The sequence below is a fragment of the Typopeltis vanoorti genome, chromosome 19, assembly GCF_054136105.1.
Source record: "Typopeltis vanoorti isolate ZY-2024b chromosome 19, IOZ_Tvanoo_1.0, whole genome shotgun sequence".
NCBI classification, from domain to species: Eukaryota; Metazoa; Arthropoda; class Arachnida; order Uropygi; family Thelyphonidae; genus Typopeltis; species Typopeltis vanoorti.
Genome location: NC_143567.1, coordinates 40,940,942 through 40,957,032, shown reverse-complemented (window position 1 = coordinate 40,957,032; position 16,091 = coordinate 40,940,942).

Genomic DNA, 16,091 nt, shown 5'->3' with positions numbered 1-16,091 from the left:
GATTTTTTTTAATTTAAAAATTTTTTTTTTCATAATTTTCGTTTAGAACGGTCACAACCTCGTTTGAGTGGACGTGTCCCAAATGGTGACCGGGTCAAGTTGGGGACATTGAGGCCGAGCTGGGAGGAGTCGCACTCGATATTTTCACGCTCTGTAGCATACCTTACTATTACCACACCCTTTGCTCACAACACGTTTATGCGACCTTAAGACCTTGCTGTGGTCGAATTCCAAACCGGTACATCATAAGAATCATTCACCAAAGGAATTTGAAATTCATCACCGAACCAAGTAAAAGAGATACAGTTTCAATTTCATTATAGAAACTTTTAGTGTTTCTAAAATTCTGTTTGTGGAAAACAAAGATTTCATGTAAAAACTAAAAACCATATATATCATATATATACTATTTATTTGATAGTTTGTCTCCAAGAAAAATTAAATTTTTTAAAAATAATAGTGTAAATAATATTTTGTTATGAATTTTGATTTAAAAAATTTTAAATTTAAAGTTATTTTTTAAAATATTAAAAATATCTGATCTACCTGTAAATATTTCATATCATAACATTATAATTAATTTTTGACAAAGATGTGAATTTGTGGCAATGGGCGAGAGTAATGGATGAAACCGTGGGACGGTAAAGATGACAATGAAGTTTAAGTAAGGCGCGGCTGTTGCTGTTACCCCTGGAGCGCAGAGATTCGAAAGATTGAGTCGCTCTCTTAAGGTTTTTGCCTTAACGGAGCAATTTGAGTCTCCGGGGAAAGTGTTCTCCTGCACGGTCGGCTGAGGGGCTTTGTCGGTGAATGCTTTTCTTCGGAATATGAGTGGTTCTGCTCCGTGGTGGCGTGTGAGTGGAAGGCCACCACTGAGTGGAGCTACGCTGAGACGGACGGTCTTTCGCCCACGATTGAGTGGCCTATGGATCGTCCGAATTTTTAGAGACGGCTTTACCTTTAAATATGGCAATGCTGTAGCCAATGAAGTTTTCCCTGGGGCTGTTGCTGTTACCCCCTGGGACGCTGAGGTTTGCTCCCGGTGAGGGGAGGGGGGTTTGCCTAAGAGAGCATTTTGAGTCTCCGGGGAAGGATGAGAGATGGCTTTATTTATACAGTAGCCAATGACGTTCTAACTGAGGCTCGGCTATTGCTGTTACCCTCCTGTCATGATCAGAGCTTTAATAGCTCAATAACACCTTATCCCTACACTGTCCTCTACAGGTAACGGGGAAGATGAAAAGCATTCTTGCTTCGCCCCTTTAAGCCAGTCCTTATAAGGCGAACTTGTGATTTGAAATCTGTTTATAGTTTCTGTTTTCGGTATAAAATTTGTTATATATGTGATATTCTGTATCACTAACTAGTAATGAGAAACCTCATTCATATTTTGTTGACTATATTATGAAATGATAATAGGTAATTAGTTAGAAACGCTGTTGGTAATTGGAATGCGAGACCATGAAAAGCAAAAAAACAATATCACATGTTCCATTCTAGTTTCCAACTAGAACTCTTTCTTTCCAAAGCTTTCTTGTTTTTCGTTCTTCTTTCGTGGCCAGTTCCCGAATTAGTGCGTATTTATCGATTGAATTCATCCAGGAAGTAAAATATTAATTTGCATTCAGGTGACCTATACAAGAAACTTGAATAAGGATTAAGATTCCTTTGCTCGAAGTTAAAGATTATCTTTCATTCATTAATGTAGAACTTAAGGGGTTAATTACGTAGTTGATGATACAAAATTCTGTTAGGTGGGAGTGTTATTCTGGAGAATAATAATCTCTCCCTCAGGAAGGCAGGATAGGAATGTTTAGCTTGAAAGCTAACGGAATGTAACTGAACATGCTATACTGAGGAGATGGAAAAAATTGTTTCATATTTTATCATTTTTTTTGTTTAAAAACTGCATATTTTAATTTTAATATGCATTTAAGTTTAAAGAGCAGTTTGACCAGGAGGTGCAGTGTTCGCCCTGGGCGCAGCAGTTACTTAGTACTGCTCTGACCTTGTGTGCTATTTTACGCAAGGGAGGGAGAGGAAAATGAAAAGTGAAACAATTCCTGCTAATAAATATTAGCTTAAGGGAGAGTGTGTGTGGATAATGGCCTAGCTCAGCTTTAATAATCTAGATGCAGCCTTTTACAAGGGCGTGGTCGAAGTATCATTTGATAAAATATAAGAAAATCATGGAAATATCAGAAAATAAAATGTTTTTTAACATATCTATTCCCAATGAGGTTTGCAATAAGAAGTATCATGATTAATATTTGCAATAAAAAAAATATATATATATTTTAATTTAATATATATTTTTTTTGTTTGTATATATTTTTTTTGTTTGTATGAATTTTTATACAACTTTTATATAATAATTGTTATGGATTATTTGGAAAGCTTTGATAATTATTTCTTTGAATAATTTTCCGTATTTCGCAGACTTTTATAAAGTTGGAAAGATTTTCTAAGTTTATTTCGCTTTTGAATATTCCTGTTTTTTTTTAATTTTTATTACAAATTTAAGCTCTAATTTCAATTAGTACAGCTAACGCCACCTTTCGTCAATTGAAAATTATTATTTATCGACGATAAAGTCGTGGATTGTTTATCTCATTAAAACGTACTTTTCTAAAAAGAATAATGAAGGAAATAAATGAAATAAGACATCCAAAAGAATAAAACATTCATGTAAAAATTAAAATGAATCAAGAGAGTTAAATGTTTATTCACTTGATGTATAATTGAAAATTATATCATCATTTATTCAAAATTATTATTTAATTATAAATTCCAGAGGACTGGATCTATTCATCCATCTAACTTTTTAGTTTTATTAATTCTCTAAAATAATGATAAATAAGAAATATATAATTTGATTTTTAAAAAACTAAGTATTTTAATTCATTTTTTGATATATTATAAATAATAATTCAAGCACACCTAAAAAATTCTACATTACTGAATTATTATAATCTGAATTTCTGATTAGAATTTGTGATTGGAGAGATTCATTCAATCCAATACCCTTGGAGGGTAATGGATGGCAATGCTGTAGCCAATGAAGTTCTAACTGAGGCTCAGCTATTGCTGTTACCCTCCTGCCATGATCAGAGCTTTAATTGCTCAATAACACCTTATCCCTACACTGTCCTCTACAGATAACGGGGAATATGAAAAGCATTCTTGCTTCGCCCCTTTAAGCCAGTCCTTATAAGGACTATAAGAATTTGTGATGATTATTCCACAAAAAATGTAGGAAGTACGTTATTAAAATACAAATGATCGTTGAATTTCTGTCACTTAAAATTTAAAGTTTTAATAAAATACGTATCTGAATTTGTATTATACAAATGACCTGACGTGTAAAAAAGGCAGTTCTTCGTCAGTGTCTTGATGTTCTAATTCACAACACAGAAATAATAAGAAAACAATATATGCATTAACTTAGTTGATATTTCGCTGCTTTTATATCCAGTATCTTCAGAGCAAAACGTTTGTCATAGTACGCAACAGCAACAATTAGTTTATAGTGAAAATTGTTTAAAATTGTAAGCGAAAGAGCAGAGAATTAAAGGCCTAATTGGCGCTATACGTTACTGGATGGAGAGATTTATAAGTATTGATTTGATTTTAAAATGACTCCCAGAATTTTGGTAAACTGATACAGTCATACTTGAGGTTTGGAGAATGTTTATAGCTGCTGCTGCTGATTCTAAAGTCACCCGACTTCAAATGTACTAACTTCTATAGAACACTGATTTCTTTTTCCATTTGATCCTGTGTGAAGGGGTGTCCAAACATAGTCTGACAGTCCCGACGTGCCATAAGGATGGTACCGAATGTATTTTTTATGTTCTCCTAGGAGGATATCAACAGATTTTTTTATCTATTCATAAGAAGCCAAGTCACAATACAAGGATAATTATGATCCCGCTTACTATGGACAAATTGATGAGGGTTGCTAGTTTGATATGTGGTTTTAATGTGGTATATTTCTGCTGCTTTATTAAGAACTCTGGATATCTTTTCAGATGCTCCCTGGATAATGTGATAGTAAGTTTTGCTGTAATCCTGTGTATTAGAGAAGGTGCGGTGGGGAATTTAGTATTTAATATACCTTTCAGGGATTATCATTGGCTAAAAAGTGTAGCTAAGGTAAGTGAGTTCAGTGATACAAGCGGTATCATTGCAACAGACAGTTCTGACTCTGTGTGTTAGCGTTTTTTGGATACAGCACTGTTGAGCTGGATGATAGTGTGTATATGTCTTCCAGTACGTGTTGGCTTTCTATAAACAGAAAAGCACAATAAACTATTTGAAAGGCTTAGAACTAGTGTATCAAAGAAGGGACAGGCTGTTATCTGATTTATTTTCCATTGTTGCCAGGATGATTAGAATGTTGGCTATTTAAATGCACTAAAGTGTATCTAATGTATCTTGATTATGTGACCAGATAGCAAATCATCTACACCGTGCAGCCAAACCACTGATTTCAGGGCAGCTCTGTTGAGTGCTTGATTCCCCAGATGTTCTGTGTAGAAATTGGCTGAAGGGGCGAATAAATGGCTGTCCCAAACAGTTGTTTGTGTATATATGGTTATAATACAAACAAAAATTACGTTACTTCCCCCCCTCACAAAAACAAACCTTTTTAATTGATCTGAAAAGAGTTGCCTGTTTGTGATCGAATCGAATGTGACTTCTTTGTATGCTAGTTACAATGTAACTTCACTCAGTTACATTGTAAATAGTGTTCTAAAATACGTATTAATTATCATTATATTTTTATCTAACATTAAAAAGACATAAAATTTGATTTCCCAATTCACTTTCACCCTCGGGAATTGGCAGTGTCCTGAATGACCTTTTCACTGACAATTTAAAATACCGACCTAGTTCGGAGTCATGTTCTGGACCAATTAAAAAGGGGAAAAAAAAAACTCGTGAGAAGAAAATACCTTGGAAAATGTTATTAATAACGTATTCTTACACGAACAAAATGTGTGGATTAAGCATGTTGACTTTCCCCCAACTAAGAGGAATATAAAAACAACTTTTTAAATGGAAGAGTGTGCTTATCAGATCTGTCATTTAGTTTTAAAATTTAAACGCGCCGCTTAAGAAAGAGTCAATTAGATCATTTGTTAAATTAGTTTCCGCTTAACACAAATTGTTATTTTATTTTTTTATTTTTTTTTGTACAGGAGAGCAGTTCATTTACATTGAACTAGTAAGCTGTCAGCAGCAGTTGTAATAATTAGATGAATTTCGTCACAATTAGTTAGTAGGTCAATATTCACTACTCATTCAGTTACTTTACATTCTGTCTATTTTTAATGGCAAATTTTGTTACTAACAACTACTATCCACTTAAGATATTAAAAGTATTATAGGCAGCTAATCACCGGAATTAACATGCATAAAAGAAGCAGAAAATTGATAACTAAATTCATCTGCATTTTGTCATCAGCAAGGTTAAATTGTTTTAACCTTGACCGTATCTTATTTATATCATCTTCAGACGTAGCTACATATTTTTGAAGGGGGATGTATATCTCTTTACCGCTGTCATTTTCTTCTCTCACAGACCGATTAACAGCTCTCATTCTCTCTCCATGTCACGTGTCACAAAATTAAAAAAAAAATTAATCTTTTGCCTTCAAAATTTTTCCAGATAAATATCTGGAGGTGTTAACTGAAGATGCTAATTTTTCAGCTCTACTTTATGCAGATGATGTGTTACCTCTAAATAAATCCAATATAAGTCTTCAAGATTCCTTGACTAAAGTGAATAACTGTTTAAATAAATTAGATATGAAAATAAGCAATAAAAAGACAGAGACAATGTAAATTATGTATTCTGAATGGTGAACCTGTGGAACAAGTAAAACATTTCAGCTACTTAGGCACGATTTTTAGTGAAGATGTAAATTAAATATGGAAATAGACAACAGGATCAATAAAGCTGGTATGGTAGGAAGTCAACTGAATAAATTTATATGGAACGAGAGAGAAATTAGTCGGAACACTAAATTAGCTGTATACAAGACAGTGTTCAAACCAATTTTAACTTATGGATCTGAGAGCTGGGTTAGAAATAAAACACTTGAACCAAAGACAACAGATATGAGAGTCCTGAGAAGGATTAGAGGCGTGAACAAATGGAATCAATGGCAATATCATGTTAAAAATGACGATATTAGGAAAGAACTTGATATTGTCAGCATCCTGGAATGCGTTAGCAGAGCTAATCTCAGGTGCTATGGACACTTAAACAGGATGGGCGAAGAAAGATTAGCAAAACAAGTGTTCTCAAGGTTGGCAGGAAAAAGACACAGAGGAAGACCAAGATATAGGTGGATTGATACAATAAAAAGTTAGAAGATAGAAATATAAGATCTGACAATGCTGAGGTCTTGACAAGTAACAGATTAATTTGGAGGAAAACTGTAGATAGGAAGTTAGTAATGATGTAAATTTTTCATATAGTACTGTCATATCCTGTACACCTCTTGAGGATACATGTCAGGAATTTGATGATGAAATAAACATCTATATAGAATTCTATTACGAGTATTCCTATGACATGCAGTCTCCTGGTTGGCCAAGTGTTAGCGTATTTGTCCTGCAATTTCAAAGATTTCCAGCATCTTTTTTATTATTATTATTTAAATGCAGGAGGCGAATTTTATTCTCGCCTGTGAGACCACCACCCAGTTTACTGAAGACTAGAAAAAAAGTTTTGTGTTTGGTCTCTACAGTAAGGTTATTGAAATATCTGAGCCTTAGCCATAGTAATAATTATTTTGTTCTATTAGGCTAACTGTCTTTTAGGGATGGATTCACATTAAAAAAAAAAATTATATCCTAACAAATACGAAGATATTCCACCACGCTGATGTTTTATTTTATGTTGAAGCATTTTTAACATGGAAACAAAAACATTGTCACAAGCCACTAATTTATTTATTTATTAAAAGAATCCCATTTGCATTGAGATTTTCTTAATATATATATATTTAAATACGTTAAGTCATATTTGAGTTTTATGACATGACCTCGATGCCGCTCTTCCACCCCTTTGTTAGAGAATTTCACCTTTTTCAAGCCAGGAGTAACTCTTCCTTTTAAGAGTATGACGATATTTAATGATGGCCTCTTATTTATGCATTAACAAGCAATAGTCTAATCCTATCCCCACTAAGACAAAACTATGAGTAAGTAGTAAGCTGAGATATCTCCTTAAAGCTGATTAGTAAATAGTTAAATTTTCTCTTTTTTTTTTTTTTTTAGTGACAGTTAACCTTTAAAAAAGATACAGGGTGCATTGTTAATTAAAAAAAATCCGGTTTTTAAAATATTAAAACTTAAAATTAAAAGAGAAAAATTTTGCTTTCACCCCTTTCTTAACTGCACAGAAACTTAACTTTCACGGATACCATCTTGTTCTCTTCCCACATTTCATACAAAGATAAATGCCATCAACCGATTATACCCTATAACTCCCTTTCATTAGTTTATAGGTCTTTATCATATCATCCCTATATTTACAATGCCTGCAGCCCACATACACTCAATCTGCACTCGTAATTTATATTCCATAATCCCCATATTATCGTTGTTACCAGTGGCGGCTCGTGGCTTGAAATCGTGGGGGTGCTGCATCTTTCGAAATATACATATACACACTGTAAGTACAGTGTATACGTGTTTGGATAAAATATCAAAATTATGGTAAAAATTTAAAAAAAAATGAAACATGAAAAAATATTGTTTATTATCGATAAAATTATACCGTTTGGTATAATTCAAAATTACTTAAAAATAAAATCCATTCCTTTAATTGTAATTAAAGGAATGGATTTAAAGGACTGTGAACATTCTACTACTGGCGCAAACTGCATATAAACAACAGTGGAACTGCGCGGCGGACAGTGCCGCATTACGCTAATAGCTCGCATCTCACTTATGACGTGCATATGCTTACGCGCGTAGCAATATGGCACTGTGGTAAACGCAGTGCTGCTAGCGTCCTTCGCTCTCCTAAGTGCTACAAGATGGATTTTTATTAATTTTTAAACAAAATAAGAGAATTGTATAGAATTGTTGATGATAAAATTAAATATTACAAGCAAATATAAACATTTAATAAATATATTTCTGTATCGAGAAAAATTGGGGGTGCTGCAGTTCCGCAGTGCCTATGCAGCAGCCGTTCCTGGTTGTTTCTATTCTTCACACTCCCTTTCCGCAGCTCGTTTATCCCCTCGAAACCCAGAATACCGAATCTCTAGACATAGTAGTCTAGGTATGTTCGTATGAAGGCCTCGTAAAGAAAATTGCCGTTAAAAATTTTACCACTCCAAAGTGCATAACTTTACACTTGCTAACATTAAATGGAAAACCATTATCATTTGCCCACATCTACAGCCTATTCAACTCATTCTGTAAATATATCGGTATCATACCTGATTGCTCCACTTATCTGCATCGTCATAAACAATCAGTTTCCTGTCAAGTCCTTTCCAACATCATTAATGTATGGAGTGAATGTGTGTGTGTGTGTGTGTGTGTGTGTGTGTGTGTGTGTGTGTGTGTGTGTGTGTGTGTGTGTGTGTGTGTGTGTGTGTGTGTGTGTGTGTGTGTGTGTGTGTGTGTGTGTGTGTGTGTGTGATTATTTCCGTAGTTAAATTTGTTTTCCTTTATCCATAGATCAGCTGATGACGATGGAGTTGCAATAAATTATGACGCCATCAGAAATAATAATGGCGTTATCTCGAGAAAAACCAAAACACACGGAATAAAAATATTAAGTACACTAATAGTGGTAATATCATTAATACCAGTAGGAGTGGCAAATATGATTCGAAAAAACCCAAATAGAGATCAGATTGGTAGGCAAAAAACTACAATATATCCCACTAGTAATTGAATAATAATCAGGATAGCTCAGCATAAAAAAAGCAGCCTTTTATGTTTAGAATTTATAAAAAAATAGAAAATTTAATATTTATAAGATGGCATCAAATATTTTGCAAATTAATAAATTTAAAAAAAAATAACTGTTTATATCATTTTCTAAATCAATAATAATATATAAACACCATAAATAGTATAAGATATGAATACTATATAATTATGTCCTGAATGCTTTTTTTTTTTTTTTTTTTTTTTCAAAAACAATCTGAAATGCAAGTTAATTTTTATAAAATATCATTGCTCACAAAAAGAAAGAAAGATTTTTAAGAGCAACAGTTAGATTTTATAAGTTTTATTTTATAAGACTTATAAAATCCTAAATATTCTTCATTACAATTATTTCAGCATTTTATTATAAAATGAACTGATGTTATTATAGTTTATTAATTCCTTTATGCGGCATCCATTTATATTAATGACCGTTTGCTTTTGAAACAGAATGCAATTAATTTTCATTTGAAAACGAAATGAAGAAAATGAAAAATGTTATGAATGACAAAAATTGGCACAATGCCAAAACTCAACGTGATACTCTTATTATCAATTATAATTTCTTTCTGTACTTATTTTTGTTCTAATTCTTTAATGATAGTCACAGAATAACCATTAATAATATAATTGAATTACTTACATGCTAAATTATTAATTATCAAATAAACTGAATTTTTCCTTTATGCGTAAATGAAGCAATACTATTTGCTTGTTATTATTTTTGCGTTCTTGTCTCTCAGTAAGCAAGTCTCGAAGTTATGACAACAAAAATTATTATTAGTTGGTAGTCATAATATTAGTGTGAACTTTATCTGAAGATGAGGAACAATTTTCTTTTATTATTATTATTATTAAGTATAATAATAATAATAAATATTATTATTTATTATTATTATTATACTAAAATAATTATATTAAAATAATAATTATATTAAAATAATAATTATATTAAAATAATAATAAATAATAATATTTATTATTATTTTAATAATAATAAATATTAATATATATATAAATTAATAATAAAAAATAAGTGAAAAATTTCCTTTGTATTGTATGTTAAACAAACTATTAACAAAACAAGCAAAAAAATTGTTGTCTAGTAAAGAAAATGCAAAAGGATAAATGCAAGTTATTGTCATTGGGATGCTATTAATATTCCCGGAGAGCAATCAGAATTACAGGTGCTAAGGTTAACTGTACTTTTGGAGTTCCAGCCCACCTACTGTCGTATAGCGAGTCACTGCCTTTATTATTATTTTTTTCTTTTTTGTTTCACTTGTTCAGGATGTATGTAATGGTTTAATAACGTATTTGAGCAATCATATATGTGTGTAAATGACGTAAAAAGAGCATTTATTTACGTCAGTTACACAAACGAAAAATTTAGAATAATTTTCGCAAACGAAAAAGTTATCTTGAATATCACTGCTTTAAGGAACAAGCCAACCAGTTTAGTCATCGATCTACACCAATAAAAGTTTTCCTATTTCGGCGATAGGAGTCATAATTACAGATAATACTGGTATTAACTGGTGAAACATCCTTCACTTCACTAAAAACTTTATCTTTGTGTATAACTACTGTTATAGTCAGTTTAGCCTAGCCTGAAGCCTAACACAATGTTTGACACACTATCGTCACTAAATTTAGTCATTTTAACCTTAGTTCTTCTTTTTATCGGTGGATGGATACAGATTGGTGGATTTCAGTAGGGGGGGGATGATTGAGACATATAAGTTGTTAAGGGTTATTGCCAGATTAATGTGGAGGAAGTTTTTCATAGAATGGATGAAGACAGGGAAAGTACAAATGGCCATCCCTGGAAGATGTATAAAACAGTGTGAGCAAGAGGGATGAGGAGCAGGCTTTGTTTTTTCATGGAGAGTGGTGAGTGATTGGAATGCATTACCGGAGAGTGTGTTAAGTGCGGAGACACGGTGTGATAAACTGTGTGTGTGTGACAGTGGGACCTCCCACGATGAGTCTTTGACTCCATGGAAGGTTGATAATAATAATAATTATTATTATTTCCAATTTCATCTGCCATTATTGACATCAATAAAATAAAAATAATAGTTATAAACGGTCTATAATTCGCAGCAAAACACCAAAACATACAGATGCAGCGAGCAACAACATCATAAACAAAACTACTCATCGGATGATTCACGGAAGCATAATTTCGATAAAAATCGTCGTATTAGCGAATGCAGCGTCGTATAAATGGGTATTGGTCAAAATTGGAAAGCGTCGTCGTAAAGCGTGGTATTACAAACGTCTTCACTATGTTGAAAGAACTACTTCGTGAGAAACTGCACTACCACTGACGAGATCTTTGCTGAAGTGACCCTACTTATCAAATACGAGTACATCAGCAGAAAAAGCCTTAGCATAACCTTATGCAGTAGCAGTGATGAGACAGAATAGATATTATACTAAGGCAAATGTAAATAAATGCGTGGTTTAACATCAACAGTGTTCGCAAGTTTTGAAATGATCCTCGTAAACATGTTTCTTGCGCAGAATTTATTCTTTGCTCTACACAGACATTCTCCTCTGAACACAATTTCTTTCTGTCTGTCTATCAACTTGAATAGACAGACACTACCTGTCTATCTACTGATCTAACTAGGTAATCTTCATTACTTATTTGGCCTATTTAATTAGCAGGCTATTATTATTTGACACGCTATCAAAGACTTCGTTGAAACCCAAAGAAATCACATCATAAGCCATTACCACGATCTTTTAGAACCGCTATGAGTCGAAATAACCCTTGCAAATTTCTAGTCACAAAGCATCATCTGTTCATCGAAGATGGTGAAAAGGGGGTTGAATAAACCTGACATACATTTCTTACCAAAACTCGAGATATACAGCAATCCCTCGATTAATGCGTTTTCGATTAGTGCCTCATTTTTTTTCGATACCCAAATCCGATTAGTGCGACTCTAAAATTCGATTAGTGCGCCTATATACATCTTAAAAATAAATGTTACAGATTTAAAAATTTTTCGATCTATACATTTTTTATGGCTAACTATTTTAAAAAATCACTCACCAGGATGAAATAATTTAGTTACCGATTTGAAACATTTTACAAAGCTATTTTTTTAAGCATACTACACTATTTCCATGTATACTCTGTTCCACATTTACTGCCAAAATTTATGTCGTCTGCTTTACATAGCATTTTGCTGATCATATCTCTTGCAATTGTTTTCCTCACTTTTTTATTTTAAATTATTTTTCTAACCTTTAATCATGAGTAAAAGAATTAGTGAGTAAAAAATAGAAGTCTAAAAATGATTCGAAAAGTAATCTCATTGGAAAAAAAACTTGAAATAATAAAGAAAGTGAACAAGTCGAGTCCAGAGCAAAGATAAGACAAGAACACAAAAATGGCTGAATCAACTGCTGAATACAAAGAGAAAGGTAAGGCTGCTTCAAGTTCATCATGCATGCACTCGAAATCAAAGTATTATAATGACTGGATTAGAGAGACTTCTTTTTACATGGATCGAAGATTGTAGCCAAAAACGGATCCCGCTATACGCTGGCCTCATTAAATCAAAAGGATTGTCTCTTTGTAACCTGGAAAGAAAGGGTTATCAATAATGAAAAAGAAGAAGAATTCCACGTTAGTGCTGGGTGATTTGAGCGTTTCAAAAAGAGAAATAGCCTACATAATGTTCTAATCACAGGAGAAGCTACAAGTGCAGATAAGGAAGTGGGCGAAAATTATCCAGAGATTTTGAAGAAAATTGTGTAAGAAGGAGGCTATTGTGATCAAGACATATTTAATATCGATGAAACCGGCCTTTTTTTTTTGGAAGTAAATGCCTTCCAAGACTTTTCTAGCCAAATCAGAGAAATCTCAGACTAGTTATAAAGTAGCAAAGTCGAATGAAATTACTGCTGGCAATATGCGATCCATTTGGAAGCACATTCTTCCACATTGTGCAAATGATTTTAGAGGCTTTTCAAATGAATCTAAGTCAATTAAATCTTATTCTGAGAAATTGAGTGATTCCGACCTGCTAAATTTAGATACACACCGAGAAGATCCTGAAGAATATGAAGAAAATTTAATCCCTGATAATCCCAAAGAGATTTCACAGAAACAATTTTAAAATAGTTTTCTTACAATCGAAGTTTTTAAGCAGCAATGCTTGGAAACTGACCCTGGTGAAGAGAGAGCCAGTAAAATTTGCAGAAGAGGCAATAGGGCCATACCGTCGGTTGTATGAAAAAAAAAGAAACAAAATGCCCGCCAATCTACGTTAGCTCAATTCTTTGTTAAAAAGCAGAATAATAATAAACTTATATTCTGAATATGTTTTATTGTCTTTCAGCTTCATGGTTTTCCTTTAACAAGGCCCTGATAGATACCCCAATTCTTTTATAAAAAAAAAAAAAATTAAGGGTCAAAAAAGAAATCTGAGGAACGAGTTATGCATTTTCCCATAGGCTATTATATTCGATTAGTGCGTTTTCGATTAATGCGCCTGTTTCAAAGAATGTATTAGGCGCACTAATCGAGGGACTGCTGTATTATCCCTACCTCTTATCAACTGCCAAGTGGTTTTAAGATAACTTTCACCTCCTGTACTAAAGTGATTAAGTAAATTTTTCTCTTTAGGAAGTATTTCATCTTCTAATTGACCAGTTTACACATATCCACTTCCAGAAATTATTACAATTATTCCACAGGAAGGGTCTGTGCATGTTTCCTTACTACTGGATTGATGTTAGTATTTTTGGCTAGCAGGTAGTTCAAATTTTCTTTACAGTCTTTACAATTTTCTTTACAATCGATAATTTACTGAATGCTAATTGTCACTTATATCTATTGAACTCAATAGCTAATTTATCGAATTTATATTCTTTACATAGTTGCTGATTCACGTACGTATTCCCACCATCAATAGTACTGACCCGATTCTGGTTCAAACTCCTGCATCGAACAGGAATTCAACATATCATCTGAGTCTGAATCTTCCTGATAAACAATACTACGTACACTCTGTTTTCAATGTATTCTGACCACATTATATATGCACTTGGATATCGTTAATGTCCTGGTTAAGCCATGGCCCAGAAATTCTGAAAATATACGGCATTGTTTCGGTAGTTAATAATTTAAACTGTATTTTTTATTTCATGTGATGATACTGCGTTCCCCCTTTTTACGGGAGTTCACGGTACCATCTAGCCTCCCCCCTCCCAAAAAAAAAAATTATCCGGGGTCCGTACCAGCATAGGCTGGCGAATCAGACATATGGCTGGGTCAGTATTCCGACTGTAATCTGTGTGTCCTCAGACCGGTTTGCCTGCTTGTGGGATGAAAAACACCATATAAACTGGCGGAGAAAAACCCTGTTGTCCACGCCCAAGACCGACTAACTTGGCTATGGCTGAGGAAGATCCTTAAGCTCCTCACGTCATTGACGGGAATCTAACCTAGGACACTCCTTCCACAACATATGGTTGCGAAGCGCCAAGCCACTAGACTAACCGCGCGGACATTTAAACAGTATGATCTTGCTTATTTAAGCTTTGTATATTAATATCATTCAAAATAGAGTTTAATGTCGACTTTTTCCTTCCTTTAATCCAAACACTCTCTCTCAATATTACTTGGAATATCCTTCATCCTTCAAACCAATATTCAATTAGTTATTTAGAAACCATTTAGTTGATATGGTTCTGATCATGGATTCCTCCCTGTGAAATCGGAATATAATTTATATGAAAAAGTGTACATATAAATTATATGAATATAATTTATATATAGTCCTTATAAGAACTGGCTTAAAGGGGTGAAGCAAGAATGCTTTTCATCTTTCCCGTTATCCGTAGAGGACAGTGTGGGGATAAGGCGTTATTGAGCTATTAAAGCTCTGATCATGGCAGGAGGGTAACAGCAATAGCCGGGCCTCAGTTAGAACTTCATTGGCAACAGCATTGCCATCCATTACTCTCCAAGGGTATAAATCACCGCCTCTCACGGTCGATTTCCTATCATTTCCTCCAGGCCATCAACTGCATCTCACAGACTTTTTTTTAATGATTTATTTATATATTTGCTATATTCGATAATAAAAAGAACCAGTCAAAAAAATAAAATTAAAATGAATATATTTTGAAAATAATTCTAAAATTAAACAATTTTGTTAAGATTAATGAGTTCCATCCTTTTTTTAAACTTTATTTATTGTTTATTTATTTATTTATTTTTGTGCACCTCGACTGTCTTGATTTTCTCTTTGTATATGTGCAAACGCTCATGAAAAAGAACAAGCAATGCATTATCAGAAAAAGAAACAAATAGTTCATCGTTTTCAACAAGCACCCTATCTGATAGACTGTGTGACCCTCCCATTGTGAAACAGAAGCGGAAATTCTAACCATTAAATAACCCGGATGCAATTTAGATACCAGTCTCATGAATGTCCTCAATTATCGGGTCACGATTGTATCCGATTGCAAATCGTGCCTTAAAACACAGTATGCATCTTATCAGTGGTCTGCAGATACATCTCAATCACGTGCTTCAATGGCCAGGATTAGAGAACAAATAGGATAGGAGAGAGTAAACAATGGGTGAGAATAATCTTGAAGAAATTGAATTCCCACCTTTAAGCAGTTGGTGGATTTTCTTTTATTTCAACTGTAAGCTTAGGAAATAATCTCAGCATCACCTTTCCAAAGTTTGTTTGGGAACTATGGAAAAAATTACTCTCCACAAAATATGTTCAAGTTTAGATATAGCATTGACTGTTAATCAAGCTACAAATAATAAAAAAATTAAACGTCAAAAATGTGATAACGTTTAATTTTGATGACATACGTATACATAGAAAATTGCAAGTTCATTACCTAGTGATATCAAATATTTTTAATGGTGTTTAATATCAGTTAGTTAATACTGTTTGAAATTCTATTAAAATATCATATTTTTGAAGTTTATTTTTCACTTGGCTAGACTATAATAAATTTATTTTATTTAGGATAAATTTAGGACTGAGGTAAGGTGTTGCACTACCTTACCTCAGTCCTGAAGATATTTTCAGGCGCAAACTTTGTTTGCTTACACTTGGATAAAGAATTAAACT